The sequence below is a fragment of the Egretta garzetta genome, unplaced genomic scaffold (assembly GCF_000687185.1).
Source record: "Egretta garzetta isolate BGI_Z169 unplaced genomic scaffold, ASM68718v1 scaffold832, whole genome shotgun sequence".
Taxonomy (NCBI): domain Eukaryota; kingdom Metazoa; phylum Chordata; class Aves; order Pelecaniformes; family Ardeidae; genus Egretta; species Egretta garzetta.
In genome coordinates this window covers 8,006-21,049 of record NW_009258804.1, presented here as the reverse complement: position 1 = coordinate 21,049, position 13,044 = coordinate 8,006, and positions in this window count along the sequence as shown.

Here is a 13,044-nt window from a genome sequence, read left to right as displayed (position 1 = left end):
TTTTGTGGGTGTGTTTTGGCAGAGCTGACAGCCTGCTGGTGACCTCTGGGTGACTCTGGGGCGAGAAGCAGCTATTTAGCCATGGCTGGTGCTGCTGTCCTGCTTGCCTTTCATCATAGTGCCCAGTCAAGCCAGGATGGCCATGCATCAACATTTTGCAAGTAAGTAGGTCAAGTGAGCACTTGTTTTTCTCAACTGTTGATCAACCTTCTCCCTGGCTGCTTCTGTCTGTGGTTTTATGGGGGAAAGGGGAAGAATGGACAACCCAGGGCTGTTCCTGTGCTGGTAACATCAGTGATAGCTGCTGGAAGGTAGCTCCAGGGAGAGGGTCTAGCCCCACCACACTGGGCTTGGCCAGCGAGAGGATCTAGCCCCACCGCACTGGGCTTGGCCAGCAGCCCCTCCTCAGAAAGACTGCTCTTTCATTAGCCTGGAGACCAAAGGCCCCTCGTGTGGGAAATGGATCCAAGGGTTGTAATCCAGTGGTGGGTGATGATCTACCTGGATCCTGTTCATAGTTCACCATCTCCACCTTTGCTCGTTAGGAAACTCATTTGGGTGGATGTAGCCTGTATAACTTGCTGTTCTGGAGGCTATTTTGAAGGGGCTTCAGAGCTGGGGGAGCTGGGCCAGGGCAGTGGTGGTAGCAGGAGGCAGCTGAGGCTCCCTAGCAAGCATGTCCTCTCAGGAGTAAGAGGAAAGGCAGGGACTTACTGCTGGACCTACTTCCGGAGGGAAACCTGTCCCTCTCCTTTGGGTATAGACCCAAACAATTTCACTAGATCTGTTCTAATGGACAGCTTCTGGGCAGTCCTGCTTTTCCTGGCTGTGAGAGGAAAGGACTATGCTGTTGGGAAAGTTTGATGCTTCTGGTTGTGTAATATAAGCCAGCACATGTCCAGCTGCATGGCTTCCCATGTTGAGAGCACACCTTGATGTATGTGCAATGCTGCTGTTGCTGTAAGAGAGAAAACCAGAGATAATTCTTGGGGGGTGAGGGAGGAAGAGCAAGCATGTGGCCTTATCCTTTCTCTGTTTTTCCATTGTGTGGTATGAGGAGCATGTTTGTGAAAGCTCACGGGACTTCAAGTCTAGGGCTGTCCCACTGTGGCACTGGGTGTCTTTCCAGTCTGTCTGCCTCATGCTTCTCCTATGTCCCTGAACCCTTTTTCAGATCTTTGTCCTCCCAGAAAAGTGTGTCCTGTGGCCCTCCTCCAGCCAAGCTATTTTGGGATGCAGCCTTCAGCAGTGTGCAGGACTTCTCCCATTCTGCTCCGGGGCAGAAGGGACTATTGCCACCACACACTGGTTGATCTTGGGTGATGTTCTATTTGATGTAGGGGCTCCTCATGGATCCCCCTCATGTCCTCCCCTCTCTCACCCACATCACTCGCTTGTGTTCTTACCTGTGATCAAATATTGCTGCAGATGTTCCTGACAGCTGTTCTTGAGCTATTTAGTGAGTTTTGGACCTGTACCATTCTGTGTGACTTCTTTTCTTGTATGCATGTACCTGCAGCTTACCAGTTTGCCGTCCCACCTATGTTTAGAGTGTCATCTTTGTGTGCAATGCTTTGCCAGATGCATCGTTTCTGGGAATTATCAGCTCATTCATTTCCTTATGTTGCAGAGAAATATGCTAACGATACCACCACATTGCTCCATCTTTCCCTGAGTGCCGTTGGCAGCCAGGTCTCTCGTTGAGGGTGATGCAGGAGAAGGCAGGTGCCCTGTGCCATGTGGGAGCCCTCGAGGATGGGGTGCCGGGATGGCCCTGCTGCAGATGCCTGCTGGGAGGAGACACCCCTTTTCTCATACCAATTGTTGGGAACATCAGCTAAATCCCAGTACGGGAGAGGGGAATAAAGGAGCTGTGAGTGTGGATGGCGTGTGAGCACCACTGGAGACAGCCTGGTTGTTCAGGTCAAGTTAAAAGGAAAATATTGTTCAGGCTGAAGGGCTTCAGGAGAGTACTTAAGCAACATATAATTTCTGCCACTCCCTTTTAAGGTTCATTTCTCAAGCCTTCTGCCCTCTGACTGCAGACTATCAGTTTCAGCTATGTTCTAGGCTGAATTTACCTGAATTGCCGTGATCTTCATAAAATGAAGGCAAAGTTTTAGGTCCACCTTCAGTGTCCCTTGGAGATCTGGGTGTCGAGACAGGTCTTGAAGCCTCCCATATCGGCATGGTTCAGAAACTTCTCGGTACGGAACAGTGAGAACCTGTTGGAACAGTGAGATCTCAGGCTGGGAGATCTGCCAGAACACCGTGTCCAGTCCCTGCCAGATACAGGATCACGAACAGGTATGTCATGCCTTGTGTAGAGAGATTATCATCTGCTTCAGGATACCAGTCATGCAAAGCGAACCAGTATAGTACTTATTTACAGTTCTTGTGTGTGTCTCAGCCCCATGCAGCTCAGTTGAGCTGAATACAGATATTCCTACAAATACTGAAGCGTTGCTGCCCTCTCCCTCTCCTTGCTGCCTTCACTTGTGTTTTCCTCCTCATGCTTGGCCTTAATCCATAAGGTATCTGGAGACACGATGACATCCCGAAAAGTCCCTGCTCAACAGGTCACCTCCACCTCCCCAGCACCAATGCTGTGAAATGCCGATGTGGGGAGAAACAAAAAAGCATGCAGAGAGGTTACACGTGTGGGAAAGGGGGAAAAGGGTGCTGCCTTTGCCTGCTAGGCTGTGAAAGGAGGTGTTGAATACAGGGTACACCTTTGCTGCTTGGGTTTTGTGGTTAGGTCGCTACCTTGCGCGCTTGGCGTTCTGCTTGATAAACTTCAGACCAGGTCAGTAGCCAAGGAAGCGCCTGGCGAATATCCAGCTCCCAAAGAAGGGCTATTGACAGAGATGCACAAGGTGAAATCTCTGTATTTGCTGGAATTACAGGAGGAAGGAGCTGTCAGGGGAACAAGCCCTGAAATCCTCAGTGGACTGAGGTGGAAGGTGCTGCCTGGTCCAGGGGCAGTGGCTGGGGAGTTGCAGTATCTAAGGTCCTGATGGGAGCTGAGGTTGCTGAGGTCTCAAAGCTCTTCAGCAGAGATGAGGGGGCCTGCAAGATCGCAGCTTTTAAGGTTGAAGAGGCCATGCCTGACTGGCCATTTGAGGTCAAGGTTGCCTTGCACAACTGCTGCCTCTTACCTGCAGGGTGTTTGCATGCTCGTCTCTGCTTATGGCATTGCCCAAACCCTTGATCTGGGGGGTGGTGACAACCATGGACCCATCCTGTCCCTCTGCGCAGGCTCAGGACAAGCTGCAGGAGAAGTTGGGCTATCCCCGGCAGCACCCGAGGCAGGAGCTGCCTGGCAACTTGCAACTCAGCAACTTGCAAAAGGGAAAAAGCCAATTGGTTGAGATTGAAGGTACCAATTTCAGGAATTCCCAGCTTGTTCAGCGTAGCCAAAAGGCAAAGGCTAGGAGGGGCTAAGATTATACAGCAGCATAACAAAAAAAAAAGACTTGAAGGTGTTTTAGCCAAAGAGTGATGTTGAAACAAAAACAGATAGGTAGAAGTTAGCCAGGAGAATATTTAGGTTGGTAACTTTCTGATTTTATTATGCAGGACCAAAACTGTCTCTTACATGGAGTTACAGGAGAAAAATGCTTCTTGGTTTCACCCTGGAGCTTGACACATCTGTGGCCTGCACCTCGTGCCGCATGCATGGATTGAAAACACCTTTCTGCCTCTCGATTTCCAGGTATTTTCTGTGTTTGGAAATAAGTTGGCATAAAGTTTTTGGTGCTGAAACAGTCAGCTCCTGTATTTCCTAGCAGAACCTTTGCTCCTTTCTGCTGTCTGTTAGAAAGGATAGCTTTCCTCAGAAAGCATACTATTTTGCTTGAAAAAGGCATTTTTAAAAGACCTAAAGAAAGCATGCTGATAGGCACAAGCTGGTATTTTTCTTTCAACTCCTAGTTTATAGAATTTTTTAAAATGTGTGTTCCTCATTAGAAATAAGGTTTTATTGGGCGGGGGGGGGGGGGATGAGGAGGGTCAGCAAACTTACACATCCATCTCCACGTGTCTGCATCAGTGTCCGTGCATCCATGTCCTCTGCACCAGCCCCTCCGTGCGGCGGCTGGAGCTGCTTTTTTCAGGGGCTGGAAACACCGGCATCCCACGGGCCCTTTTCCCCCCAGCAGGCCTGCTTTCCCCAAGGGCAGCCTGTTAGAAAGCAGCTGCTTTTTTCCCCTCCATCTTTGATTCCACTGGGGAAGAAAATTCCCTTTTTTTTTTCTACCTTCCTGGGTGATATTCCCTTAAAAAAAACAAACAAACAACAACAATAAACCCCCAACAAAACCCCACCAACAAACAAATACCCCACCCAAATAAAAAAAGAAAAATCGGAGCAGAACGATGTTAGCATCTCCCGGAGAGCTGGACCCTGCCTCATTTGGAGGAGGCTTTGATCAGATGTTATCATGTATTTGTTACTATATATTAATATTATTAGGTAGTTCAGTTGGGATTTGAGCCCTTCTGCAGTATGCTATCCCCCTTTTGCCCTGCTCCTCCTCTTTTTCCCCCCCTTGCCCTACGGTTTGCGTAATGTCCCGGACTCTTTGCAAACATTCTGGCTGCCTCCCCAGAGCAAGGTGAAATGTCCCTGTGGGTAGTGTAAGGGTCCTCCTATTTTGGGACCATAATCTTTTCTAGGGAGTTGATATGCCTGTGAAATGTGCATAAAATTAAATATGGACAAGGCAAATGATATCTAATTAATAAAGCGGTGCCCTCTGTGTCTGTGGGTTACAGGTGGTACAGATTTTGCATTCTCACTATTTGCATGTATTTACATCGAGGGAGTTGTACAAGTCTGTGAGGGCAGGATTATTAGGCCTTTGCTGTCAGAGGCAAAAATCATGGCCATTAATATGCCTGACTGTGGAGTTGAAGGCTGGTGAAAGGTAAGGATAATATTTATTTTTCCATAGCAGAACATGAAATTATTCTGTCTTACAAGAAATCTGCCTGGTGAACGCTAGCTGCTGGTTTTGGGTCTTGCTGGTTTCTGGGCTGGTGCCACGACTCCAAAGAGCAAACGAGCCTTTTCCCTCTTAAGAAATCCTGGCAGAGACTTGCTCCTGAGGAATCGCTGCTTGGGTTGAGCTTCCAGGCCAGACAGGTGAATTGCAACCATCTTTCTGAAGCACAAACTAGCAGGATCGCTCCTGTTTCCCATCTGCTTCATCCTAAACAAGCAGCCCGCATCATCCTGCGGCACCCCGTGACAGCCACCGTCGACCTGCGATGTGCCCGGTGGTGGCTCGGAACGAGCCCTGCTACTGCTGAAGTGGAAGTCTGGGGACTAAATAACCCTGACTCTGGCTACGTAAAAATAAAAAGAAAGCATTGCTGCCTCCTGTCGTGGCTTTTCTTCCCGGTGCACTGGGGGATATGTTCAGAGATGCCGTTTTGCAAAAAGCCGGGTAATACTGAGTGCTGTCTGTAACCGAAAACAAGGCGGCAATTCAGTGAGATGTTTCTGTTGATGCCATGTGGCACAAAAGCACGATTCAAGTGGAGCAGCCGAATCTCGGGGATGTAATTGCAGCCTGTGCCTTGTGCCGGGGTTGGGGCCTTGTTTTGCTAATCTGAAAAAAAAAAAAAAAGCTCTGCAGCATTTTCCGTTTTTGTTTTAAAGATAAAGAAAAAATCTGGATGTCAATGCAGCTGTGAAAGGGGTTACTGATGACAAAGAAATGTGGTATAAAAATATAGCCAGGATGCTCAGGCAGAGATTTTAGACGGGGCAATCATGTCCATGCATGCAAGCACGAACCCAAGCTGCCAGTTTCTCTGATCTACCTGGGAAGTCAGCTTTAAGAAAGAAGGGCGAGGTGTGGTGCTGTCTCCTTTAGCAGGGTTGATTTTAAGGCATACAAGGTTGTGTCTTACCCTTAATTATGTTGCATCCTTACTCTCAAAGATGATGTGCATGTTTTTAAACTCAAGTGCAACCCTCTATTTTTTTTATTGAGGAATCCCTCACCTTCCTGGGTGAGAAATGAGCACATTTTCTCAAAGTATTTTCCCTTGCTGTTGGATGCAAAAATAGCGTAGATTGTATCGAGTAGATTGCATAATCAGGTACTAAGGACTGAAGGACAGTTGCCATTTCAAGACTTTAGGGTGTTCCTTTCCTCTGTCCTTACTCAGGAAAGATGCAAATGAGTAACGGAGTGGAAGTCACTGAATATTGCAAATAATATTTTGTTCCTGATAAATTAACACACTGACCTCCTCAAGGCGACTTTGAAGGTTGTTCAAAGCATCGGAGGTGTTGCTGAATTGCTTCTCTACGAGATTCATCTTCAACCCAATCAGATTCTGCAATAGTTTTAAAAAAAGGAGGCAGAAAAAGTGAGTCCATACTTCAAAGGCTCAAGAGGAAATCTGCTTGGCTGGACCTTGCTTGTTACAGAGTCCTTGGGAATGTTTTGTTTCTCAGAGATGCTCTCTTAAAGAAGAGATTTCTTGGTTATTTTACACCAAGACAAACCAGCTGCAATCTAGTGTAAAACCAAATATAGCTGCTAATACACAGTCAGAGTTTGCTCCTTCTCCAGAGGCCGTATCCTGAATGCTGCTGCAGAGCTTGACAGAACCAGGGCCACGGAGCCTGTGCTTCAGGGCCGGGATCTCAACAGCCAGGATTTTGGGAGATCCTCTTTTTGAGGCAGAATGGGGAAAATCTTCTGTGATTAGCCATTCTTCTGAGATTTTTGGATGCATTTGAATCCACAAAGCCAGGGGAAGGTGTACTCCTCCCTTCAGTTGTATAGCTTAAGTGGCACCTCAGGTCTTCTATCAGCAGAGATGAATCAGACCATCACAGAAGCGAAGGGTTTTAATTCCAGCTTCGTATTTTGAGTTAACTCATATACAAGCCATGGTGCCATGCCAGTGCAGTTTATTGTGAGACGATTCATGTGGCAGATATGATTCCCCCGGGACATGTTTCCTTCTGATTTTGTTTGTAAATACGTTGTTTTGTTCTAGCAATGCTCTTTGCTTCAAGCTTCATTATTACAGTGGGATGTTTAACCATACCAGACTCTGCTATTTGATTGCTTATATGTAGGAAAAATTATTGCAAAGATGATGAAAACACATCCTAGGTATAGCCTGAAGCTCCAGGGGCTAGCTTCTACTCAAAAAACCATTTAGCCTATTAGAAGAGCTGTAGTACAAAAGCAAAAGCTGCAAATGTGCCAGTCCATCGCTGCATTTGGGAGAGGATAGAAAGGTTTGGAAAAAACCACAGGGCCTAATTCTCCTGCCACAGTGTTGTTCTGCCAGCCTTGGTGGAGATGTTCCTGAGCAATGCAGGTGAAATCCTTGCCCTCCTGAAGTGAATTCAACCTTCAGAGGTTTCTAGGTGCAGGTACTATCTATGTGTATTAAACCATGGTTACTAAATGTTCCTTACCTGCAGTGAAACTGCACGAGGCTGGGTAATTGGTGATACAGGCTTTTTTAAAACTTTAAAAATAAATTTTGCATTGTCAGTTGCCACTTTAACAGGCTCTGGGCTGAAAGTTTAATCCGTAAAAATGCACGTCAAGTGATTGATGAGTATAAATTGCTGAATAATATAGGCCTATGAGGCTGGAGGATGCAGGAGGGAGACATTTCTGTCTTCCATATAGAGGAACTGGACCGTGAAATTAAGCACATGGTTTTGCAACCTTGTAATTTTGCCTTTCATTTCTTGGCATTCTGTTGCTGCGGACATATTCAATTTATGAAGTCACCCAAAGAGATAAGAAATCCCCTGTGACAAAGACAAAAGCAAACAAACAAATGGAAGAGCTATAGGAAGGGAGGTTAGAGTGCAGGATTCTGGTATGGCTTTAGAAAAGCCCTGGCGAAATCCAGATGTTATCCAAATGACATGTAGGGTACTGCATCTTCATCTTCAGGAAGGATAAATGTATGAAATATCCTGCTCTGCAGTGCAAGGCAGAAATCATTCCCCAACATGTGCCCTGCCTGCCTTGCCCAGGCATGCTGGTGGCACCCCAGGCTGGAGGTGGTCTTGGGGGAGCCCTCCAAGGCAATCTGTGAGGGTCAGACAAGAAATACTGGGCTTAATTTGTGTTGAGAAAGGTTCTGTTGAGGAAAGCCATGTCATGTTAAGGCCTGCGAGGCAATGTGAAGGCTTGCAGGGAGGTCTCTGGTGTTGGGAATTGTCTTGATTCAAGGTGAGATGGGTCAGGCATCTTTCTGCAATGCTGTAGGTGCATCTGAACTTGGTTTTGGGGCTCAAGAATGGGTTCAGTGACCTCTCACAATCCATTTCTTTCTCCAGGTTCTTGATGATGAGAGAGGGACTTCCCTGGTCTCTCTCCTAGAGGCCACTGCTCATCCCAATATCAAAGAACGTCACTGAGTCTTCTGTCTGCAAAGGGCTGCATGTCTGTAGCTTTCCTCCAGATAGGTGAGTTTCAAGTCTTTCCAATATTATCTTATGTTAATGTTAAAACAACCTGTTGCTTTTTTCTGATTATCTTGGGGGAAAAAAAAAAAAACAAAACCCAAGAGAAAAATAATCCTGCTCTGCAGTACTTGTGATTTGTAGGTAGGATAACAGGTAAGTCAAGACCCAAAGTTTTAAGTGAAGCAAGGGGATAGCCTGGGCAGAATGATGCTGGATAGGGATGAAGAAGATAGATCACGGTTTGGAGCAGTCGATTGCATATATTAAAGTAATGTAATTGTGGTGTTTTCTGTGCTCTTGGTATATGCAGAAAGCTAAATGTAGGCCTGGCAAAATTTCTGGTTAACAGTAGTAGTCTGTAGCCGGAGCTTTGGGAAATAGAGTAGGAGACAAAGCTATTATAGATGATCCTACTTGTGTCCATTAATCCATGTGCTAACATCTTCCCAGGCATTGAGCCCCATGTGCCTCGGTGCGTTTACCCCTCCCTTGATGGTCCTTCTGACAGTTGTGTAGTTCCTGCTTGCCTCTATTGATATTTTTTTCTGGAGTAATATAACTTCCGCTGATCTCCTGTTTGTGGAGAAATGCTCTGGATGATTTCTAACCTGCAAAAGGCTCTTTCAACAAGTCCGTCCCCCCCCCAGTCCCTGTATCATCAGCAGGTATTTGCTCCCTTGCCACCTTCTCCAGGCTGTTGGAAGTTGTTTGGCCACTGAAAGGTTACCTCCGGGCTTTTTTCTAAGCCAGAGTGTCCAGCTTTGCTTTGTTTCTCTTTGAATGGAAACTGTTCAGTGCCCTTCTGGGACTTGTTATCCTTTTGTCTCTCTTGTCTCCTTCTCTGTGCCCTTTTTTTGAAACTTTCTGCAAGAGGTCCCCACCTGTCTGGATGATACTCATGAGGAGACACAAGATGTGGGAGAGCAGAAACTGTCCCGGGTGCTGTCTAGTGCTGCCAGAGTTATGTTGTACTGTCTCAGATACTTCAGATGAGCAAAATTTTTCTTTCCCCGTGTAGGAAAATGTGACTTTCACAGGCTTTGAACTTTGGTTTAGTATTAGCATTATATCACAGTAAATGAGGTGTATAATAAACAGCGATGCATAGAGGCTTCTCTGGTCATTACTCTAAGCTAGGGAAACAGCCTTTCTTATGCTGCTTGACTGAAATTTTGATGACTTAAATAATTTTACTGGCCAAAGGCTTGGAGAAAAATATTTTGTCAAATTCCCGATTATAACAAAGAAGTAGAATAGACTGTGCTCTTCAGCTACAGAAGTAATTTCAATCCCTCTTCTCCTGCAAAAGGAGTACTTAAGAAGACAGTTGACCTATAACTAAATTCAAATGTAAACAGATTTCATGTTTCTTGTGAAATGGGAGCCCGTGGTGCTCACCGCCGAGGCACATGAGGGAATACAAAAGTTTCGACGTGGAAGATCTTTTCAGTAACTTCCCCATTTACAAAGCATTCTGCCACATTTTGGAGATGGACCAAATAGATTATAAAGAAAAGGTTCATTTACTCTGGATGGATGGTGCTTTCGAAAATAAAATGTCATCAGATAGATTTTTATCTGACACAGGAGCTACCTTGTAGACAAGGTCTTCACGATGAATGAATCTGGAGCTCCGAGCCTGAGCAATTTAGCAGGTCTCCCGAGATGACCAGGATTTCACCTATTTGCAGCTATTTTCTCAGTGCTTTAGCACATCTCACCAGCTGCTGCATGAGCATCTGTGCAACACGAGTGTGCTCTGGGAGTCTGGTGGCCTCACGGTCTGTTTGGGGCAGTTTGCCTAATGTTTGTAGTGAGGAGATCTTTAACATCTTTAATGTTTTTTAATGACAAAAACATGGGGAGGTGCATATTCCTCTCCTCTGCTGTCTCCTTCATGCTCCTGGTACCACCAGTTAAGGATGGCAGAGCTCAAGACTAGTTAGAAAAGAGTGTATAAAATGTGTTCCCACCTCTACCGCAGGTTTCTGTGCATTTATAACTTCAGCAGAAGTTCAGCCTCCCCAGGTAGGGACTGTTGATGTGCTGCACACTTGCCCTCCAGCACTGTAACAGTCCCACAGCCTTTATGGGGAGTATTTACATGCCTGAGCTCCCATTTGTGGTGTTCTTCCTAGAATAGTGTCTAAGTGCTCGTTCTTGTGGGATCAAGCCCTGATTTAAGGAAGCTCTGCCGCTGTGGCTAGCCTAGTGTACTTGAACTGTTCAGCAATGAGAAAGTGCTTGGCATGTCTTCCTTTGTGAGGGTCACCAGAGTTGTGTTGGTGTTAATCCAGTTCTTGGTGATAGACTCTGGAAAGGGATGTGTTGGTTGGCATTCACTGCATGGTTTTGCTTTCAGTCGGCCATAAAATTAGTAGAAACTTTTTTTGCGCTCTTCTAGTGGTACTTCCTTCATAATCCCATCTTCAGCTATGTTTAGGAGGTAAAATGTGAGGAAAGCTCAAAAGGTATGTGTGCAGTGAGCCTGTTAGGCACCTGGGGATCAAATGGTGGGGGAAGATAGGATGGAGATAGGTAGGGAGTTGAATGTAGTGGTGAAGAGTAAGCTTAAGCATGGTGGGGCAGGGGGAAAGCTTCCTTAAGACTAAGATTTATGTGAGTCCTTAATTTCTGTTTCTTAAAAGCCTGTAGTGTCAGTAGGGATTGACATCTGGTGAGTTTAGTCAGTGGCTTTATTCGCGGAGAAATTGTGTACGTATACAAAAACGTGAGTCAAAATTTATATAAGAATGAGGACAAACATGCTAAGAGCATTGACCCGTGCTTCATGGTTCATTCCCCAGTGTGCCACTGTCTTCTGCAGTGTCACTGTGTATGTCCTGCTCCCCTGAATCATTGCCTGCAAAATGGAGATGCTTCCGCTATGGGTAATAAACCCATATAGGAGATCTGGGGATTTGCTGTCAGACAGAAGAAGGGCAATGCCAATACTGGCTAGTGAAAGCTGTGCTTTTCGTCTGGTTCTTGATTCCCCAGGGGCAGCTGACAGAATAGTGATAGAAAGACGACAGTCTCCATTATTGCAAAGGGCTACCACCACGCAGCGTGCCAGGAAAATGAAAAATGCAAAATGAACTAGAGATGCAGTCTGCAGGACATTTCCTACTGTTTCCACTTTATAGTATGTTTACTTGTCAAGAGCCCCACAGGTGGTATAATGAAACCCTGTCAAATTATTCTTCTGCAATAAACCTGGGGATGGGGAAGCAAGACTGCCCTAATTGCAAAATCCGCTTCATGTGGCGAAGGCCTGCCTGGTACCTGCAGAAGTGCTTGGAGTAGCTCTGTGAACACCAAGCACCCACGGGGCTACCATGGCTCTTGGAGCAAATTCTTGACGATAGCTTAGAGTAAACAAATATTCCTTCACTTAGGAATGTGTAGCTCTCATTAACCGGGGCTCTTCCACCTGAACTAGCGAAGGACACTCGCCACCAGCTCATGGTCTAAATTCCTGATGTCTATCTTGGAGCTACCAGAAGAGAACGAATGACTCCAAAAAGCAAATGTTAGGCTTTCCACTTCTTCCGTGGTGTCTGAGAGAAGCGTGGTGAACCTATGAATTTACCAACTGTAAGGTGTTGTCTTATTTGAATTCAGCACAGGGGACATGGCCTGAGCAGACCCAGGGTTGAGACTTTTGACAAAAAAAGGGGGAAGCAGCTGCCTCTGTTATTCTAGCTCTGAAGAGAGGATACCATTAACTTTTTTAAGAGTGGCTGCACAGATGGAAAAAAGTAATGTTTCCTTTTTTCCTAATGGATAGCCAAATCGCTATCTCTACAAGTAAATATTTACAGAATTTTTTAGTTTACAAATTAAAAAATGCTTACTAGTTGCAAAATAAAAGGTATAAATATTTGCAGAATTAATTGCTGCTGGTTCCCAGTGTAGCAGATTCAAAAATTTCTGTTAAAATGCTCCTTCCTTGCTCACTAAATATATAAAGAACATTCAAATTTAGTGACAGTTAGAAGAGCAAAGTGAAAGAAAGCACAAGCATTGTCTAAAGCTAGGAAGATCTCCTATGGTCCTCTACAAGCAGGTCACCTGCTAGAGCATTAATGCTTCTCAGATATTAATCCCCTTCAAAACAACAACTGGTATTTCTCCTAGGTGCTGTGAAAGGCAATACAAGGGAATAAACCTCATGCTCTGCCTTGCTACGTAGCCTAGAGCCCCCGGGATCTGTCCCTTGGGAGACCTCTCCATGAGGACCCTAACCCCTGGCAGGGCAGAACCGTGGCCCTGCTGACTTGCCCAAAAGCCCTGGGTAAAAGAGGGTCGTGGGCAGCAGTAAATCCTCTCTCCTCTTGCAGAGAGACAACCTCGGTCCTCCCCGTGGCTGTTATTTGGGAACTGCTCTGTGGCCCCAGGGGAGCAGGTAGGTCCCAAGATGGTCATCAGTTTGTGAGGATCTGCTTTCAAGAAAAGAACAAGCCTTTGCTCAGTACTTCTCGACTGTTATGGGCCTTTAAGAAAAAGCAGTCAAGTCTTGTCTGGTGAGTCTCAAGATCACTGTCCTGCACGAGGCTGCAGTCACCCCACTGCTGGAG